The following is a 19,395-nucleotide window of genomic DNA, read 5'->3' on the forward strand; positions in this document are numbered from 1 at the left end:
TGTCAGAATTGAAGGGGAAAACAGACAATTCAACAATAAGAGTTTGAGCCTTCACTTTCAAGAATGGATAGAACAACTAAACAGAAGATCAACAAGGAAACAGAAGACTTGAACACTATAAAGCAAATAGACCTAACAGATATCCATAGAACCTTCCACTCAACAACAGCAGAACATGCATTCTTCTCAAGGGTACACAGAATATTCTCCAGGATAGATCATAAATTAGGCCATAAAACGAGTCTCAATAAATTTGAAAGGGTTGAAATCATACAAAGTATGTTCTCCAATCAAACTGAGATAAAATTAGAAATCAAAAATAGAAGAAAATTTGGGGAATTTACAGGAAATGAAAGTTAGAAGTAACTTGTCAAGTTCTCAGCTCAGAAAGGCCACTCCTTCCTTACTCAGACCATATTCTCCACACCTTCTGCACAGCCCTAGGAAGCTGCAGATCTCAGATTTTTGCAAATGCCTGGGTAGCTCCACACCAGACACACACTGAACCTGACCCCAATCTTGATCACGGAATCAAAACAGCTGGGGAGGGAGAGCCCTTTAGGGCTGTAACAGCTTGTTATTCAGCCCTACTTCTCCCTGGGAAGACGGCCACAAGCAAACAACTTCACTTCCCCAGCCAGTCTACAGAATGTCCAAAAGGCAGATCCCTCCCAAAAGAAGGAAGCTAACATATACAGAGCACTTTCCCCATACCAGGCACCTGACATACCCTAATCCACGCATACAAACTTCCCACCCAGGCATCTCATTGTCCCCATTCTACAGAGGGAAACTGAGGCTCTGTTATTAAGGTGGCAGAAGCAGGATTCAAAATCTTGTTGTCTGCCTTTAAAGTCCCTGGTCTTTCCATCATCCTTCCAGAAAAATCCCAAATCTACACTTGTTGTGGGCTTCAGAAGGAATGCTATACATGAGAACCCCACAAAGCCAGTTGTGGGTCCTCCCCTTTCTCATGCTCCCTCCCAGAACTGCTGCTTTTCCTGGGGCCATTTGCAAGTAGAGCACAGTATATAACACTCCCTCCCAAGAAATAATCCCAGCCCCAGCCTGCAGAAACAGTCTCCCCTAGAGATCATGAACATCTGTAAGACCCCCTGGAAGCTAGGAGAGCCCATAGGGCTTTGAGGTGGGAGGACTGCAGGCGTGAGCTGGGAGGACTGCAGGCGTGAGCCGGGAGCTGCAGTCAGCAGGATCACCCTCCGGAATAAGAGCCTCCACACCACATGGAGAAAGGTGGCTTGTGCCTCTCTTCAGAGCCAACCACCAAAGCAGGGCATAGCTGTGGAAGCTGAACAGATTCCGAGCGTCAAGGGATGTTGCAGCTCACTCAGTCCAATTCCTTGGTCCCCAAAGCAGCCCAGAGAAGGAAAGAAACTTGCCTGCCAATACACAGACAGGAGCAAGAACCAAGGCCCAGAATCAAGGACACCAATAACAACGCTTCATGCCTCCATTTAGGAGGCCCCACCTTTTGGCAAGACACTGGGCAGAGCTTGGAGCCAAAGTGAAACCTCAACATCACAAATGTAAGGCTTCTACTTCACCAACATCTCCACCTCTGACATTTCTTGAGGGCACTACTATGTGCCAAGCATGGTGCTGAGCACTCTACACACATGATCCCGTTTAATCCTCACGGCAAGGCAGGTATTATTACACTCCTGTTTCTCAAAGAGGCACCTGAAGATCTGAGGTCACAGGAGTATAGAGGCAATGCCAGGACTGGAACCCAGAGCCTTTTCTGCAGGGCCTCAGGCTCAGCCTCCTGCTTGGGTACACATCAGGCTATTTGGCATGGATGGCAGCAGCCTCTGGGCTGTTCACACCTTCTCCCTGGAGAGCGGCTTCAGCTGGCCTGAAAACCAGTCATGTCCTGGAAGTGTGGCTGGTCAGGAAAGGCGAGTGAGAGAGGCCTGGGAGGCGAGTGGCTTTGGAAATGAAGATGCTACTGGTGATTACCACCACTGGGCCAACCTGTGAAGCTCAACATCTTCAGTTCAAGAGGAAGCCACATCCCTCCCACACCCTCCAACTGCCCACCCACAGTTGGCCAACAGCTCTTTAAACATAAAGCCGTGACTCGCCCCTAATCCCCACGGGGCCCAGGCTCCTGACCCTTCCCCTGGCACCCTGAAATCTGGGTCAAGTCAGTCCATGCTTGGGTTCCTACTAGTGCCAATGCCCCCCACCCAGGCTACTGAGCATCAGCCCCAGCATGACAAGCCACCTCTCTGCATGGGGCTCTCAGAAGGGTTTCCTCTCAATAAGTGAAACTACTAAATAAAGGTTGTTCGTTGCGCATCCTAAATAAGGGAGACAGACAGTGCCCACCCACTCCAAAGATCATTGGTCCAAATCTCAATTTCATGGCTGATGGGACTGAAGCCCTGAGAGGTAACATGATTTGCCCAAGAACACACGGCTCATTACTTGGGTAGAGCTGTGGTCAGGGCCTACCAGGGGATGTTCTGACTCTCAGCACTCCCTCAGACCTGACTCTGCTGCCTCTTCTTCTCAGGAGAAAGGAAGCAGGTGGAGGGGGCGGTGCCGGGAGCGGTGTCTAGTTGTGGTGTCTTCATCAGCTCTGGCTCATCTGCCTGGCCAGCTCCAGAAGGAGCTAAGACCTACCTGATGGCCTGGGGGGAGAAGGGGAGGGGAGTTTTTTCAGGGGGTCATCCTGCTGGTTTGGAGGATAAGAATGGGGATAATATGGCTCCCCAATACTTGCTAGTGACCAAGAAGAACAAAACCTTGCTGCCAGCAGAGGTGGGGAGGCTCTCAACATGGCTGCCTGGGGCCTCCTAGACGGGTTGCAGAGCGGGCACAGAGAGCCAGCCACCTGCCCCCCTCGTCCAGCCATCCAGTCAGTGTCACGGCCTTTCTCAGGTCCCAGTCAAGATCCAGGGCCTCGGCCAAATGCTCACACATTCCTTGCGTTTCTCCAGTCTCTGAGCAGCTGCTGCAGGCCCTCTTCTCCTGTGCTGATTTATTCTTTATTGTTCCTGAAATACACCCAGAGGCCTTTGGCACCGGGCACCAGCAGAGCATCCAGCCCAAACCCTGAGTACACACCAACCAGGCTCTTTGGGACCTGAGCCAAGCCAGCCGGCATGATGGGCCCTGGGGTCAGACCCAGCAGCCACGAAGGGAGGCCCAAGATCCCACCCACTCGCAGCCTTATGGTCCTAGAGCTGTTCTCAGACTACAGAGGATGGGGTATTTGGGGAGATGGAGATGCTTGCAAGGTTTCTGCGAGGGCTAAACTAAACCTTTCCACTCCTCCCATGCACGAGTGACTCCCCAGCAATCCCCCCCCCCAACACACACACACACACAGCAGACCCCCATGTGCCTATCGCCCTGCACAGCAGGGCCTCGTGGCTCAGGCTGGGCTTCTCGCTACCCTGTAAAGTGTTTGGAGAGGGAGGCCTCAGAGGGGTCTTCCCCACCCTTCCCAGCCCAAAATATCTCCCCTATCAACCAGCTAATGGTGCCTGAATTCCTACCATCAACACTTCATTCCGAAGGTCAAAGCATTGTTCCCTGTGCACATGAAAATAGCCAGGAGAAGTGTGGGAGCTGCCTGGTAAAAAGACAGGGCTTTGAGGTAAAACAGGATGTGTCCTGGCTTCTCCAATCACCTACCTCTCTGTAGGCCTCAGCTTCCCTACCAGTAAATGGGCACAATATCTTCATCTCATAGTTATTGTGGAATTAAACGAAGGTTTTATATATATATACGTATATATATACATATATATACATATATATATATATACATATATATATATGTATATATATATATGTAGGAGTGCCTGGCACAAAGTAAGAGCTCGATAAATGTGATCTCATTTCCCCCTTGCTGGGCAGGGGCAGATCATTCATTATTAGTCTTCAGCACCTGGAAGGGAATGAAACGGCCTCTTCCAGTTCCGCAGCCGGCTGAGAGCAGGGCTGACCAGACAGGAACAGGACAAGGGGACTAGGAATCCCAGCAACAGTGCTGGGCTCTGCAGGCATCTGGCCTAGGGACCCAGGAGGAGCACACTCAGCACAGGCCTCCCCAGAACTCAGCTGTGCCAGCAGGGCCTGCAGGGTCATGGCGGGACAGGAGTCCCCAGATAAAACCTGGCAGAGCTTCCAAGCCCGTAGTGGAGCCTCCACCCTCCTGGGCTCCCTCTAAGAGCAATAAAAGGGAAAGTGCCATCACCTGAGGGAGGCTGGGGAGAGGGTGGTCACAGAAAGTCTGAACAGGGATGCCAGAGGCACCGGAGCCTGCAGGAAGCAAGTAAGCCTGCCCCGAGGCCACCACAGTGAAACTCCCACAAGTAGAAGTGCCGGCCTGGTTATTTTTGGTACCTCTTCTGCCCAAAGCCAGCAAGGAAAGGCAGCTGCTAGCAACCTGGAAGGGCTGTTTACACTCCAGTGTGCAAGCACTGTGCAAGGACAAAAAGAGCACCAGCAGCCACCGTGCAGAGGGGCCTCTGCCCCTTCTTCCTCTCCCAACTGTCCCTGTACAGTCCAATCTGCACGCTGCACAGCCCACAGAGCATGGGTACTTCTGCTTTCAGTCAGATCCAGTCTCCTAACCACAAAACTCACTCACACACACACACACAGACAAATAACTATGGAGCCAGCTGAAGACTGGGCCACACCCAGGAGCCGAGACAGTATTCCTCTGGGCTCTTCCTGCACTGAAGCGGCCCTTCCCCGTTTCGAAACTGGGAGGGGCAGGGACCAGGGGCAGGACAGAGGAGCCTTTCCTCTGTGAAGCGAAAGTGGGGACAGTCTATGGAACCTCAAGGAACTCGCTGCCTCTCAGCTTCCCCATTTGAAAGCGAAGGACTAGATGTCCCAAAGTGTTTTCCAGCTCTGGGTAACTCCTGGAAGCTGGAGAGCCCAGAACTAGGACCCAGGGCCAGCTGAAGAGGTCAGATAAAGCCAGGTCAGGTGGGATGGAGGATCGGAGGCCAGCCAGATGCGCCCCAAGAGCTGCCGGCAGGCTGGGGGGGCTGGGGGAGGAGGAGGAGGAGGAGGAGGAAGGGGGAGAAAGGCCAGACTACTTGCACTCGCAGGATTTTGAGTTATCACTCAAGCCGTTTCTGAGATCTCTTCTGAGTTCCAGGGCCTTCCCCTCCCAGGAACTGGCAAATTCTGGCAACAGCAGGCTGGCTTGGGGTCTCTGTCTGCCCAGCTGCTGGAAAAAGCTGGGAATCGAAATCCCTATTTTCCTTCCTCTCTGGACCCCATTTCCCCAGAGAAGATGGGTGGCCTCAGAGGGAACCCCCTTCTGGGTGCAAGCCTGTTGTACTTTCCTCTCTCCGAGCTTTGGCCCGGACAAACCTGCCCTGGCTGCTCCCCTCCCCCCTTCCTGAGACTCCTAAAGGAAGAAGCATTGCCTGGAAAAAATAACACTCACCACAAGCTCCCTGTGGCTGGAGAGAAAGGCAGAGCGAACAGGGAGCACGTTCCCCGGCTGGCCGTAGCACCAGGATCCGTTCCAGGAAGAGCAAGATCAAAAACCACTGCCTGGGACGGCTCAGGCCTCCAGCCCCTCTCCTCCCCACCAGTCCCCGAAAACCACAATCAGTAAGTTGAGTCCCGCAGGGAGCCCCCGACCCTCACCCCTGCAAAACCCCAGCTCTCTTCAGACATGTGTTAACTTTCTTCTTATAGAATATCTTGGTGTTCCCCCCACCCTCCCACTCCACCCTTGCTACTTGGTGAAACAGCCAAAGTGCTTTTAGGAGCAACTCCCACCCCAGGCTCCACCCGAACTCCATTGAGGTCACACTGAAAGGCTTCAGGTGAGGCGAAGACAAGGGGATTTTTTCCTTGGCTTAGAAAGCAGCCTTCCTCCTACCCACGTGAGCAGTTCAGCCGGAGGCCTGGGCGGGCAGGTTCCCGAGAGCACAATCTGATCTCTGGGAAGCTGAGCCCTTAACCCTCCGCTGCAGGGACAGAATCCCTTGCAAAAGTACACCGGCAGCAGGGTCTGGGCTGGTCCAGGCTGGAGTGCATCACACAGTTTTGCCCAGGGCCTAGGGAGCTCGAAAATGAGCTTCATTTACATAAGCCCAGTGGCCTGGAAGGGTACCCTCCTACCACAAGCAGGACACCCTTCATTTCCTTTTCCCTGGAAGGAGCAAAAGGCAAACAGGAGCTGGGCTTGGTAGGAACTGGTGAAATGCTAGCCATCATCTGTTGAGTACCTACTGTGTGCCAGTCACTTTGCATGCATGATCTTGTTTAACCTTTGCAGCAACCCTATGAGTAATTATTATCATCCCCATTTTATACGTGGGGAAACTGAGGCTCAGGAAGTTAAGCAATGCTCAAAGCCACACAGCAAGTGGGGAAGCTGAAGAACGAACCCAGGTCTGCCCAGGCCTCATTCCTATGCCCCTGCCAGGCTTCCTTCAGGGTCACTGCCCAGGTTACTGTCAACACACCATCCAGGAGTGGTATTCTGAGTGCGGGGATGGAAGTAGGTGTGCACAAGTTTTGCCTGATGGCTCTGGAATCTGAATTGATGTCCCACTAACTGTTATTGTTCCCAAGTGTGTGACTGTGAGAGCCCCTGTAAGTGTGTGTGTGTTGGGGGTGGAGGGAGGGTGATCTGGATTCCAAAGAGCAGTTTCCAACAACGAAGTTATGCTGTAATGCTTCTGATTCATAAAATGAGCTCACAGTCTCACGATATCCTGAATGTTGCTTCGAATGCAAATGCAGATCCCACAAGTAAGAACTGGGGATTTCAGCACACTCCACCCAGCTCCAGCCCAGCTCGAGGAGTTTATTTAGTTCAGCCCCACACGGCCAGAGCGATCCTGCCTGTGCAGAAGCAACTCTTCCAATGGAACACGACCCCTGGCTGCATTTCCTGCAGCCTGTGGAGTGTCAGGGAAGGATGGAGCCCCCAGGCTGCTTCTATTCTAATTCGAGCACACACAGGAAGGGTGCCAATTGGCCTGCCCAAAGGAAATGCCCAGGTTAGCAGATTCCCAGGCAGGAGGCTCCAACACTCTTTCACCCTGAGGTCCCATTGGGGTCAGGATTACTGGGACACACTCTCCAGAAGGCCAGCCATAGCGTAGTGCCAGGAGACTGGGTTCACCAGCATCAGACTCACACATGGACCCACCCTTTTGAAAGCAATGGCACAGTATGAATGCCGCAGCAGGACTCACTGGGCCCACCACATGCTAAGTCCACGTTTTCTGGATGGAGATCTTTCATTCATTTGTTCAGCTAACATATACTAAACACCTACTAGATGCCGGACACTGTGGGAACAATATAGAGCATATGCTAGAGCAGAGCTATGATAATACTGAAATGTGCTTTCAACATTTGATGTATATGTACTAACTTGCAAAATCCTCACCTCGACTCTTTGAAGGTATAGGAACTCTAGCTCCCAGTTTATGTTTTGACCACGTTACAGTATGTACACAAATGACTATATAAGGTGGAAATGAGTATTCAGAAGAAGGCTGAGGCTTCTCCAAAGAAGTGACATTTGAAACAGGATTAGAAGGATATGCAGGAATCTCCCAGCTACTTGTGGCCATCCCCATTCCACCAGGAGCAAGGTTTCCTTCTGGGAGACCCAACTGCAGGAGAGGGGCTATCAATGCCAAAGATTCCTGGACTGGACCCACTCCCCTTCCAGGATACTCTGCTCCATGCGCACCCCCCTGCCAATCCTTTTCCTACTCAGGGGCCCAGAGGCCTTGGCTCCACTGGGCACCCCTTCCCTGAGTTCTGCAGCCACAGGAGGCCTTCAGCTGAAATCTGTAACTGCATATTGCCTTTTTGTTTCTCCATTTATTAAAAGCAGCAGCCCACAGGGCTAAACACTCAAGCTATTTTTAAATCCCACATTTAAAAGTTGAACTCTCGGGATTCCCTGGTGGCGCAGTGGTTGGGAGTCCGCCTGCCAATGCAGGGGACGCGGGTTCGTGCCCTGGTCGGGGAGGATTCCACATGCCGCAGAGCGGCTGGGCTCGTGGGCCATGGCCGCTGGGCCTGCGCGTCCAGGGCCTGTGCTCCGCAACGGGAGAGGCCACGGCAGTGGGGGGCCCACGTACCGCAAAAAAAAAAAAAAAAAAAAAAGTTGAACTCTCATCCCCATGGGCACTCCAGGGCACTCTTTCCTAGGGTGGGGTGAGGGGCAGACAGAGCCAGGAGGAGTGTGGGTTCTTCCCGATGCTTGGAGAGACCACACTGGCAGTGGTCAGGTTGTCCCAGAGCAAGCTGCATGGTTGGGGAAGTGGGGGAGGAACCCTCCAGGTTCTTCACCCCGCTGGCCTCTGGGAGCTACTCAGACCAGAGTAACGTGCCAGAGGCCAATCCAATTAGAGTGGAGACTGGGCCAGAGCCATACAATGAGATGGTTTATCACAGTAACTGAGTGTTTACACCCCTATTGTTCACTGTCCAGAGCCGTAGGAAAAAGAGGATCCACAAATTCTCAACCAGGGACGGTTTCTCCTTTCCCCTTCATCCTGAAGCCATCTAACAAGCCTGTGAAAAGGGTGCATTTCTCTGATGTTAAAGCGGCACATGCACACCATCCCTAGGAGGTTCTGGAGCAAGACAAGTGGTTTCCTTCCCTTAGCCGGAGCCCCACAAGGGAGAAGAGGCTTCTCCTCAGAGCTGCGTTTCTTCCACTTTCATCAGGCCTCCAGTCTCAATCCTGAAGCTGCAGGGCCAAGGAGAGGCCAGACCTCCAGGCTGCCACCAGGCCAGGCTCCCCCTGTTGGAGCAGGCCAGACCTTCCCTCCCTCCAGCCACAACTGCCAACAGGGATCCCCTGCACACACGTGCCTAGGCGGCCTCCAGAGTCACCAAAGGCCAGCCAGCTCTCCCCCATCCCACCGTCCCCTGAGCAAGACTGCACAGGCTGGCACACAGGTCCCAGGTGGGACGGTGGAAGCAGGAAGTAGTCACTAAAGTTGTGACCGACAAAGTTTTAAATGGGGGAGAGTAACTTCCCCTTTCATCCTTGCAGCAGCTCACTCTGGAGGCTGGGCTGCAATACCCAAGGGCTCCCACTTCAGAGTGGCAGGTATCTCCTCTAGGTCTGCCTTCCTGAGGCTTCCTTGGGGCTGAGGCTTGAAAGCTTCAGGCCCTTATCCAGAAGCCTGGAGGGGGCCCTAGAGGTGCAACCTGGTGCACACGCTCCTGGATGTGTGAGTTGTAAGGGGGGTATGACTACCGCCACCAAGCCGGCCTTAAGCAGGCTCCAGGAAAAAAATCCCGGGCTCCCGAGTTCCGCACAGGCACCACCAAGCGCAGCACAAGGTGAGGCGGCGGGAGAGCTCCGCAGGCCGCAGCTGCACGGGGCGTGAGGGTTTGGGCGAAGGATGACAGGTCTGAGGTGCGCCAGCACCTGGCAGCGCCGGGGTGCGCGGGGTGAGGCCGGTCCGCCCGCCCTAAACGCTCCAGCTTAGGCCTCAGCTGCACTGGCCCCGGTTCCCTGCCACCCCTGCACCTCTGTCCCCCAAACTCCGGACGCGCGTGCGGCTTCCACGTCCGCTCTCGGGTGCACACGGGAAAGGGAAAGGGCTCCCGCCCCAAGTTCCCGCAGCTCGCGAGACCCTCCCGGACCTCCCGGACCCAGGCTCGGTCACGCAAGCCAGTCCCGGCGGACACCACGTTTCGCTCAGGCGGAGGAGGAGCCGCCGCTACCGCCGCGGGCCGGGTGGCTTGGGAGGGTTTTCCTGCCGGGGCCGCGCCCGGGTGGGCGGGGGCCGCGCGCGAGCTGCGTAGCTGCACAAACACGGCGGGTTGGCGCTGCACAGGCACTTGCGAGCGGGGGGTGCGGGCCGCCGAGGGGGCGGGCGGCGGGGCGGCAAACGCACGTACACCAGCGCGCCCCCCACCCCGGCCGCTCGGGCAGCAGAAGTTGCCGCGCCGCGCCCCCCGTGGCCCCGCGCCCCCGCTCCGGGCCGCGCCTGCAGAGCTGCAGCCCGCGCGCCCAGCCGCCACTGCTTGCGCGCAGCCCGGGGTCCCTTGGCCGCCGCAGCCAGGGCGGGCTCTGCGCCGAGCCGCGTGCAGGCCTCGGCCGCCGACCCAACAGCCCCACTTACCCTGCTCCTACCCGAGCTCCGGCATCGGCTGTCCCCTTTCCGCCGCGGGCCGCCGCCTTCGGTCGCCTCCCAGGCTCCAGCCGCCTGCACGCACTCCCGATTTTAAAAACAAACAGGCGCCGCCGCCTCCCCGCGACGCTCGCAGAATTTCTGCCAGCTCGCGCCTCCCGAGGCCGGGAAGTTTGCTGGCAGGGCCCGGGCGGGACGCGCGGGCTGTCACCCCTCGCTCCCGGCACAGGAGCCTCGGCGCACCCCGCGCCCGTGGTGTCCGCCTCGCGATCGCTCTCCCTCCCTCCGTGTCACCCCCCCGTCCTGCGATGCAGTGTCAGGATTGCACTGCTCTGACTCATCGGTTGAGCTCACAGCTTGAAAAAAAAAAAGAGAGAGGGCGAGAGGCAACAGCGAAGGAGGAGGACTCTCTGGCGTGCTACAAAGGATTGCACAACTCGGGGCTGGGAGCGCGGAGCGCCCAGCGGCGGGCCGGCGCGCGCGGCACGGCGGCGAGCAGGAACCAGCCCTACCACTTCATCAGCACAACTGTCTCGGGTCTGCCTCTCAGCCAGCAGGCCCGGCGCCGCCCACTTCCTGCGACCAAATAAGGCCAGAGAAGGCGTCTTTAAACCTCCGGCGGCTGCCCAGGCTGGGGATTTCCAGCAGACCTCACCTCCACTCCCAAGTCAGTCGCCACCCTCCCCCAGCCCAGGCCGGCGCCCCCGATGGCTTTGCTGGAACCATCAGGCCACGCGGCTCGTTCCTTTCACACCAAGGTCAGGACGAGACGGTGACGAAATGTTTGGAAACCCATTGGGCCTGCCAGGAAAGTATGTGTGTGATGTTGGGGAGGACACAAGTCGCTTTCTTCCACAAAGAAAACTCTCGTTTTGGATACGGTAAAGCATGCTTAATCCTCTCCAAGGCACTTCATTAACAGTCTCCCCAAGCTTCACTTTTTGGCTTATCAGCATCCTAGTGGTGTTAAGGTTATTGAGAAACTGTTCCCAGCCCCTATAAAAGACCCATGTCTTGATTACTTAGGCGTGAAAAGCTCCTTGGTTTAATTCTAGCAACTGAGGCCCAAGTTAGGCAGCTTTTGACTGCATGCCTATATTTTGCCTACCTTCCCTACCATCCCCTGATGCCTCCTTAACTGGCGGGAAGGTGGGAAACCTTTCTGCTACTCAGGAGGTTCTTGCTGGCCCCCACATACAGTGAGGCTCCAGGGCCAGGAGAAAGTCCTGGGGAGGGAGCCCTTTTTTCCTAGTTCCTTTCATTTGTTTTTGTTTTTTCTTTTCCCCAAGGAGATGGGTCAGAAGGAGATTCTTCTTTGAAGAAAAAACCACTGAAGAATACACTGTGTCCTGGCAGCTGCTTTTCCCCTGTGGCCAGTCCTGAGAAGCACGTGCATCCCTTGCTTTCTCAGGGGGAAGGGGAGGGGCAGCAGAGTGTGATTCTCATAGTCCCTCTGAACCTGCAGGGCAGGGACCTTCCCCACCGTGCCCCTCCCCCTGCCCCCAGTGGATGACAGAGATGACACTGGTACCTTCTGCCTAGAAACCTTCAGAACCCCACACTTGCTTCTAAGGGGCATGACCTTCCTGTCCTCTTCCATCCCTTCACTGGCGGGAGCACCTGTGTGCATCTGGAGCTCACACCTTACCCAGGAGGAAAAGGGCTTATCTGCACCATGGTATGACAGACATGTCACAGTAATGACAACTTAGTCTCATCTGCAAAATAAGGATAATTATGCCAGGGGACTGGACCGGATGACCTTTTAAAATTCCTTCCAGTTTAAAATCCACGATTCTGTGATTGTAAAAAATGAACGGAGGAGCCAGGGAAATGACCTCCAACAAAGAAATGCCCAGGCTCTCGGATTTAGCATCTGCTCTGACAGTATTGTTCCTGACGATTCTCAAAGGATGTCCCCACGCATAGCCTACTGAACAAGGCTGTGTGTGAGAGTTTCATCCCGCTTATTTTATGGATGCAAACATTGAGGTTCAGAAAGGTTGAGTGACTTGCACAAGACCACAAGGCAAGCCAGTAGTCTGTCATCTCTCTGTTCCTCTTCCCATCTCCCCTAGAGGAAGGCAGTGAGCAGTTGAGGGACTGGGATGCCCAGGCATGCTGGCCCCCAAGTAGAGGCTGGACTTTCAGGACTCCTGGCAGAGGTTCTGTGTAAAACCTTTTTGTTTTCTCCATTTGTCTGATTTTTTTCCTTCCCACTGACACCTCATCCAAGTGAGGGAAGCAAAAGCAAAGCGCCTGGTCTGCAGTGCTCACTGCTCTGCAAACCTGCAGCCATCCCGACCTTCCCCTTGGGCCTGGCCCCCAGAGCTGGCCTCGAGCCAGTCCAGAGCAAGTCCCCCGACAGACAGTGTAGACAAGCCCAGGGATGTTCCCCACCAAGCAGAACCCTGGCTGGGGAGCACATTTCTAGAAGAGCCTGCCACCATGAAGCCAGAGCCTAGCCTCCAGGGAACAAGTGGGAGCCACTCCAAAGGGCACTCCTCAGCCTTGTCCCGCCAGGACTTCCTCACTGTCCCACGCCCGGGATGCTGGGCCAGGCCCAGGAAGCAGCGCAGGGAGCAGAGGTAGGTGGCAGGATGCGTGAGAAACAGAAGTCAGTGACCTGGAACAGCCCTGCTCATCTTGGAGCAGCTCACGCTCACAAAGGAAGAGAGGGAGGAGAAACGGCATGTGCGTGTGTAGGGGAGGAGGGCCCAAGACTGTCCCAGATGGCCCCTGCCTGGCAGGAGAAGTCTCCCTCCCAAAGGCAGGCAGCTGAGGATGTGTAAAGAAAGCTGCAGCTCTTCCGGGAAAGCCCTGGAGGTCAGTTTTGCTGCAGATATGACAGTGCAGAATCACTGACATGTGAAGTGAAAGTTTTGATTTTAGAAGCTCCAGCCCTTCCTACAGAGGCAGCTAAGAAGGGTGCCCTTTGGGTAAGGAAAAAAAAAAAAAGGTGTTCCAGGGACCTTACCCATACAGCGGACTTTTCTCCACCAGCAAGCTTCTTTACAAACTGCAGAAAAGAGAGAGGTACAGAGCTCCAGTTCCCAGGAAGTGCATCTGCTGAGAAACACTCCAGGAAGCAAAGCACCCTAGACAGGATTTCAAACTCTGGGTCCCAGTGACAGTAGAATATGGCATTAGAGAGGCTTCCTAGAATGGCATCAGCTCCCTGGACTCCACTCAGAGTGACCCCTCACTGCCCTGAGTGGTCGTCAGCATCCACTTCTGGGACAACTTGAGACCGTTAAGAAGCTTCCAAGGGTGAATTCTGTGGTATGTGAATTATATCCCAACAAAGCTGTTATTAAGAGAAAAAAAACCAAAGCTTCCAAGGAAGCCAGGTTCTCACCACCCATCCACCTGCCTCTAACTTTCTGCTTCCATCATTCACAATTTAAAAGAGGAGTTTTCTTCACCCCAAACCCCATGCCTGCGTTCCTGTCCTTTTTCCATTGTCCTTTCTCTGTCAGGACTTTCCATCGAGGCCAGCACCCATGGTGTGTTTAAGTGAATAACCAACCTTTACAGGAATGTGGGGAATAGGGGGTACAAATACCTTTGAGGAAATCCCAAGTCCACAATGCTGGGTTCCTTATGTCCCTTATGTTCCTTGTGTCCCTGTTGTCATTTCCCTTTTCAGAATAAAGGTACTACCTCTAGGACCTCATTACCTACAGTTAAAACAGAAGAAAGACAAGGTTGTAGAAAGAACAGGGAACCAGGACTGAGTTTGGGTCCTGCCTAACTAAAGCCAACCCACTGTGTGATCTTAGGAAAGTTGACACTTACCTTCTCCAAGTCTTGCATTTTGGCTCCCTAGGAGATGTACTGTAAGTATTTGCTACACAAACAATAAAAGAATGCCTTTCTCGGGACTTTGGAGAATCACAAGGACAAGAAAACTGCTTTATCATGCTATGTACCTATACGAGGTTACAATTTTTTTTTTAAACTGTTTTACCCTATATCCCCTTCTCCCAAAACTAGCTTCTCCCTTTCAAAAACCTAGTCCAGTCAAGATTCTTTTTTCTCTGAAAGGACCCCAGGTCCACCCCCATCAGCCTCAGGGTGACCCTATGCTGGGCTCTGCCCAGAGAGACTCTTTCCAACACTGACTCAATGTCCCATCCAGGTGTCTCTCCAAGGCTTCTGCCCAGTCCTTGCTCTTTGTGTCCTTCCCTCCAAGCTTTTCCACTGTGCGCCCACCCAGCCCTAATAGGGACACTTCTTTGATGCCTGTGCCTTCTCTTCACCCCTTTTTTGCCACGTCCTTTCTGAGGGAGCAGGGAGCTCAAAACCCCAGCTGTGCAGTTAAGCCACCGTGTGCTGAGAAGTCCCTGCACTGTCTTCTCTTCTACCCATGAAAACCCAGGGGGCCCTCCGCCCAAGTTCACGGTTACCTCACCTGTTCCGGGGCAGGGCTGTGCCTGCGTGCCAGCAGCCTACAGCTGTCCTCATCCCGTGGCCCTCCTACCCCCGCCTCCACCTCCCTCTCTCGCAGGCCTGGGCCAGGTTCTGAGTGCCTTTGTCAAGCCTGAGAGGGAACTTCTGCAGATGTCCCCAGTTGCTGCTGTCACTCTAGGAGAGACGTCTGGCTGGGGATAGGGAGAAGGACAAAACAGGTGTGGCCACCACGGAGGGTGGGCCAGCAGGGCCACGGGGACAGAAACACCCTTTCTTCACAGAACCAGAGCTGCCAGCTTCCCAAAGGCCTCGTTTCAGCACAGTCCCACGTCCCCTGCAGAACCCCAGAACAGACTCCTTCACGATCTGATTTCTGGAGCTCAGCCTCCCTACCTTGTGTTTGTGGGCCAGGAGGAACGGGCCCTCCAAGATCCAGGGTGTGCACTGGGCATGCTTTAAGGCATTATTTTTAAATGAAAACAAATACAAATGATGCGCCTTGGACTAGAAGCCAAAATTCATATTCATGGGAATGTCCAGGTTAAGAGCACAGGCTGAGACCTGAGTCCAATTCTTGGCTCACACTAGCTTGATGACCTTGAGCAAGTTTCTTAACCACTTGGTTTTCTCGTGTGCAAGATGGGGATGATAAGAGCTTAAAACAGTGCCTGGCGTATGTTAAGTCTTCCTAAGTATTGACTACCATTTTTTCTCATCTCCTAACTGATCTTCTAGTCTTGCACACCTATCACCCACACTGCCATCAGAGTGATCACATCCCTTTTCAATACCTCCCATCATCTACTGCGAAAAGTTGAGACTGTTAGCCAGACTGTCAGGCACTTGCAGTTCCGGAATGATCTGGCTCTGCCCTACTTCCCAGCCCCAGGCCCACATAGCCTAACAACCTGAACTTCCCCAAGATGCCTGCTTTCTCACACGTGCTCCTCCTCCCCCCACTTTCATCCACAGGTAATCCTGCCATACCCTGGTCCTGACTTAAGCTTAATGGCAGCTCTTCCAGGAAGCCTTCCTTGGCTCCTCCAAGTAGAGCACGGCCACTGCAGTGTACACTGCTGGAGCCCTCCCAGAGCCCCTTAATCAGGTTGGTGCACTGGGAGTGCAGCTACTGCGAGTATTGACTCCCAGCTACTGTGAGTGTTGCCTGCTAAGGGCTCACAGCTGCCCCGTTCTCAAAGGGAGCCTGTGCTAGGAGAGAGCACTGCAGCCAATGATTGACAAGTGGGGGGAGGGTGGAGAGGGGTGGGTCCAAAAGAAAGGTGGGATCAAATCTGTGGTGATGCAGCTCCTATTGCAGGGCTCCCTGTGGTATCTGGCTGAAGCTAGCTCCAGCTGCAACACATCCCTCCTTGCTTAGCTTCTCCCCCAACCCAAATCTGCTTCCCTCACTTCCTGCCTCCTGGGAGAACTTAAATCAATCGCAGGCACCCCGAACTGTCTTGGTCTCTGTCCCTAAGGATCAGACCAGCCACTCTCTCTCCTAACTCCCATGGCACGGTCTGTTTATCTTGACTCCATCCCCTACACCTTGCTCTACAGCTGCTTCCTGCACCATCTCCCTACTAGGTTCAGAGCTTCTGAAGGGCACAGCCTAGATCTTAGTCACCTTGTATCCCTGGTGCCTACGCAGTGCCTGCACATGCTGGGTGCTTAGTAAGTGCTTGTTGATAAATGCACAAATAACATTTGTGGAATTCTGAGGTAGGCAATAAAATATAAGTATTATTATCACTACTTTTATTACTATTCTGTTTCTTCCATTCTAAGATGCACATTTTCATATCTCTGCAGTCAGGATGCATCTTACAATTGATAGCACATCAAGGTTTAATTAGCAGCATTTTCTTTTCCATAGTTGTAAATAAAATAATGGTCATTTTATAATCATTGGCTTCTTAGGTTCAGTGGTATATGGTATTATTATTATTTTTGGCCATACCACACAGCTTGTGGGATCTTAGTTCCCCGACCAGGGATCGAACGAAGGCCCCGGCAGTGAAAGCACCGGGTCCTAACCACTGGACCGCCAGGGAATTCCCTGTATGGTATTACTACTACTACTACTACTACTACTACTACTGAGACTGGATCTCCTGGGTTCTGGGGACTGCAAGGCAAAGTCCACAGAGCTAAGTCCCTGTTACCTGAGCTCAGTAGCTGTCAGGCAAGGTCTCATAAAGTGACCTTCATTTGCCCAGGGACCAGAAGGACCCCTGTGTCCAAACACCTCTGGAAATTCCCATGAAAGCAGGCCAATGTGATGTGGAACAAGCTCTGGACTGGGAGTCAGGAAAGTGACGTTCTAAGTCTAGTTTTTCCTCTAATTTTCTGGATGACCCCACGCGGGACCTATCAACACATTTACTGAGCACCTACTAAATGCTTGACATGATGTGAGCCCAATGGGTCCACCCAGTGCCCTGAGAGGAAGCCATTATCCTCATTTTATAGATAAGGAAGCTGAGGTTCAGAAAGGTTAAACAGCTCTTCCAAGGTCAGACAGATGGTATTTGACCTCTGGGCTCTCTGAGTCCTTCTCTAGGCTATATGAGGATACATCCCTGGGCCTGTATTTTCCCAGAAAAAACATCAAATAATGAGGCATCACAGACTGGAGGCTCACAGGCCATTCTCCTTCCCAGATACACTGTATTTGACCCATCTCATGTATTTTATTTTAATTGAATTAAATTGATTTTCAACATTTATTTAAATCAGGAGGTTTAAGCTAAAAATTGGGATTTCTGGTTTGTCATGAAAACAATTGGAACACTGGCCACATTGGGCCCTCCTTCTTGCAGGTGGAGCTAAGTAGCAGCACAAGGGGAGTGGCGTCAGGAGGGGAATGGCACTGTGATGGGAAGCACACATTCCAACTTTCCACAGATTCCACCCCTTCCTAGGCCGCGGGTCACTATTGTTTATCATCTCATTTGTGCTGTTTTCTTGCACCCAGCCAGCCTCTGTTATTGAGATCCCCCCTGTTCCCTACAGGCCTTGAGTGGGTGACCCTTAGACCAGATGACCTCCTGTGCCCTCTCCAGCCCTCACAGCCTGTGGCTCCTCCCAGAATCTCCCAGCACGGCCTCCCTCCAAGGAGGTCACTTCATGAACCTATTTCAGAACCACTCAGGCAAGACCCTGCCTGGCACCTTTGCCTCCATCACAGGCCCCCCACCCCACTGTTGGTCCCTCCCAGCCCCAGCCGGCCCCGCCCAGAGCATCAGTCCCAGCCAGTTCCGAGGGCGGCAGGCGGTGGAGGGAGTGGCCGAGGTGGTGAACCAGGCAGGTGTGGAGAGGCGCTAGCCAGCTCAAGGGGTGGGGCCCCAGCCAGGGAGGGAGGGAGGAAGGCAGGACTTTGCACTTCCCAACAGGAAAGTGGTTCAAGGAGATACATGTACGTGGGGAGGCTCCGCAGTCACAGAAGATGAGCACCGTTTGACACATAAGGAAGGACAAGCAGTAAATCATCAGGAGGAAAAATGTACAGTCTCAGCAGCAATTTAAGATATGCATATTAGAACACCATTAAGGGCCCACTATGGCCAGAGTCAACGTGAAAATAAGTAAATAAATTAAACAAGAAAGCTGTTGGCAGGGTCACCAGGAAACATCTGCACATACATTGCTGTACCACTATAAACTGTTCAAATCTTTCTAGAATGTGATTTGCATTGTGTTGCAAGAGTTTAAGACTCGATCAGGTAATTATGGTCAGGGAACCAGATCCCATGAAAACAACTTAAAATAGCACCACCAAGGAGTTTTTATAAAAGATGCTCATAGCACCTATGTATAGACACCCCCCCAAATGGAACTCCATTCAGATTACAGAATGGTATGTTAACAGAATGAAATAGGAAAGGACTGACACATGGAAACAATCTGATAAAACCATCTGATGAACTCACGTTAAGGGACAAAATCAGTACAAAAATAGTAGAGGTGGACTTATCAACTATGTTAAAACTTCCATAGGAACATTAGCAGCAATCAGGAGAGAATTCTGAACAATGCAAATTGCTAAGGTGTAATGTTTATTATATTAAGTTGATCAAGATGGTTTAAATAATGATGATGATGGGGCTTCCCTGGTGGCGCAGTGGTTGAGAGTCCACCTGCCGATGCTGGGGACACGGGTTCGTGCCCCGGTCCAGGAAGATCCCACATGCCGCGGAGCGGCTGGGCCCGTGAGCCATGGCCGCTGAGCCTGCGCGTCTGGAGCCTGTGCTCCGCAACGGGAGAGGCCACAACAGTGAGAGGCCAGTGTACCGCAAAAAATAATAATGATGATGATGATGATGATGATGATGATACTGACGATGTAAAGGCCTTTGAACAGGATTTCCTCATAATAAAAACACCCCAGCCCTGGTCCCGGGCGCAGGTAGGCCCAGGGCCCTGGCTTGATGAGGAAGGAAGAAGGAATGTAAACTGGGAGAGGAGGGGTTATGACTGTAGGTAGGGGAAGGGCCCCAGAGCTTCCCTTGTCAGAAGGGCTCTGAAAGACACCTCCACCAAAGAAACAAAGTTACACAAATAAACCCACACCATTTAACCTCCAAAGTCCTGGGTGCTAACTCTTACTGCTGCATTTGCGCTCTCAATTTTACTAATACCTTATTTCAGCAACTTCGTAGGTGACACTAGGGCTCTTTGTGGGCTAGCCTAGGAACCCAACTACCATTTATAGCATTGTTTCTATGGAAATGTGTTTCAAGCTTCAAGAAACTGAGCTGCTGACAACCCTGGGGCACGCACGTGGTCTATAAATTAGGGAACTGAGACGAGCAGTTATTGCTGGGTCCTGGGCTCAGGAAGACAGCATGTT

The 19,395-nt window shown here is 53.0% G+C and overlaps 1 protein-coding gene and 1 long non-coding RNA gene across 8 annotated transcripts in view; one reads left to right on the forward strand and one right to left on the reverse strand.

The window, feature by feature from the left end:
- Positions 1-19,395, reverse strand: part of MIDEAS (mitotic deacetylase associated SANT domain protein) — a 67,569-nt gene that overhangs the window by 30,987 nt on the left and 17,187 nt on the right. The window contains exons 2-3 of one of the 7 annotated variants that reach the window (XM_055088583.1): positions 13,696-13,810; positions 13,108-13,149 (exon numbers count right to left, since the gene is read on the reverse strand). The exons of 1 other annotated variant lie outside the window; for it this stretch is intronic. The gene's annotated coding sequence lies outside the window, so the exon portion shown is untranslated. Of the gene's footprint in view, positions 1-10,121; positions 10,406-13,107; positions 13,656-13,695; positions 13,811-19,395 lie in introns of those variants that run through there. 5 more of the 7 variants (XM_028496148.1, XM_028496153.2, XM_028496150.2 and 2 more) reach the window with 5 other exon arrangements.
- Positions 10,633-13,862, forward strand: LOC114487199 (uncharacterized). The gene is made up of 3 exons (XR_003682058.2): positions 10,633-11,011; positions 11,420-11,808; positions 13,780-13,862. It is a non-coding gene; the product is annotated as an uncharacterized lncRNA (long non-coding RNA).

The sequence above is a fragment of the Physeter macrocephalus genome, chromosome 11 (genome assembly GCF_002837175.3).
Source record: "Physeter macrocephalus isolate SW-GA chromosome 11, ASM283717v5, whole genome shotgun sequence".
Classification (NCBI taxonomy): domain Eukaryota; kingdom Metazoa; phylum Chordata; class Mammalia; order Artiodactyla; family Physeteridae; genus Physeter; species Physeter macrocephalus.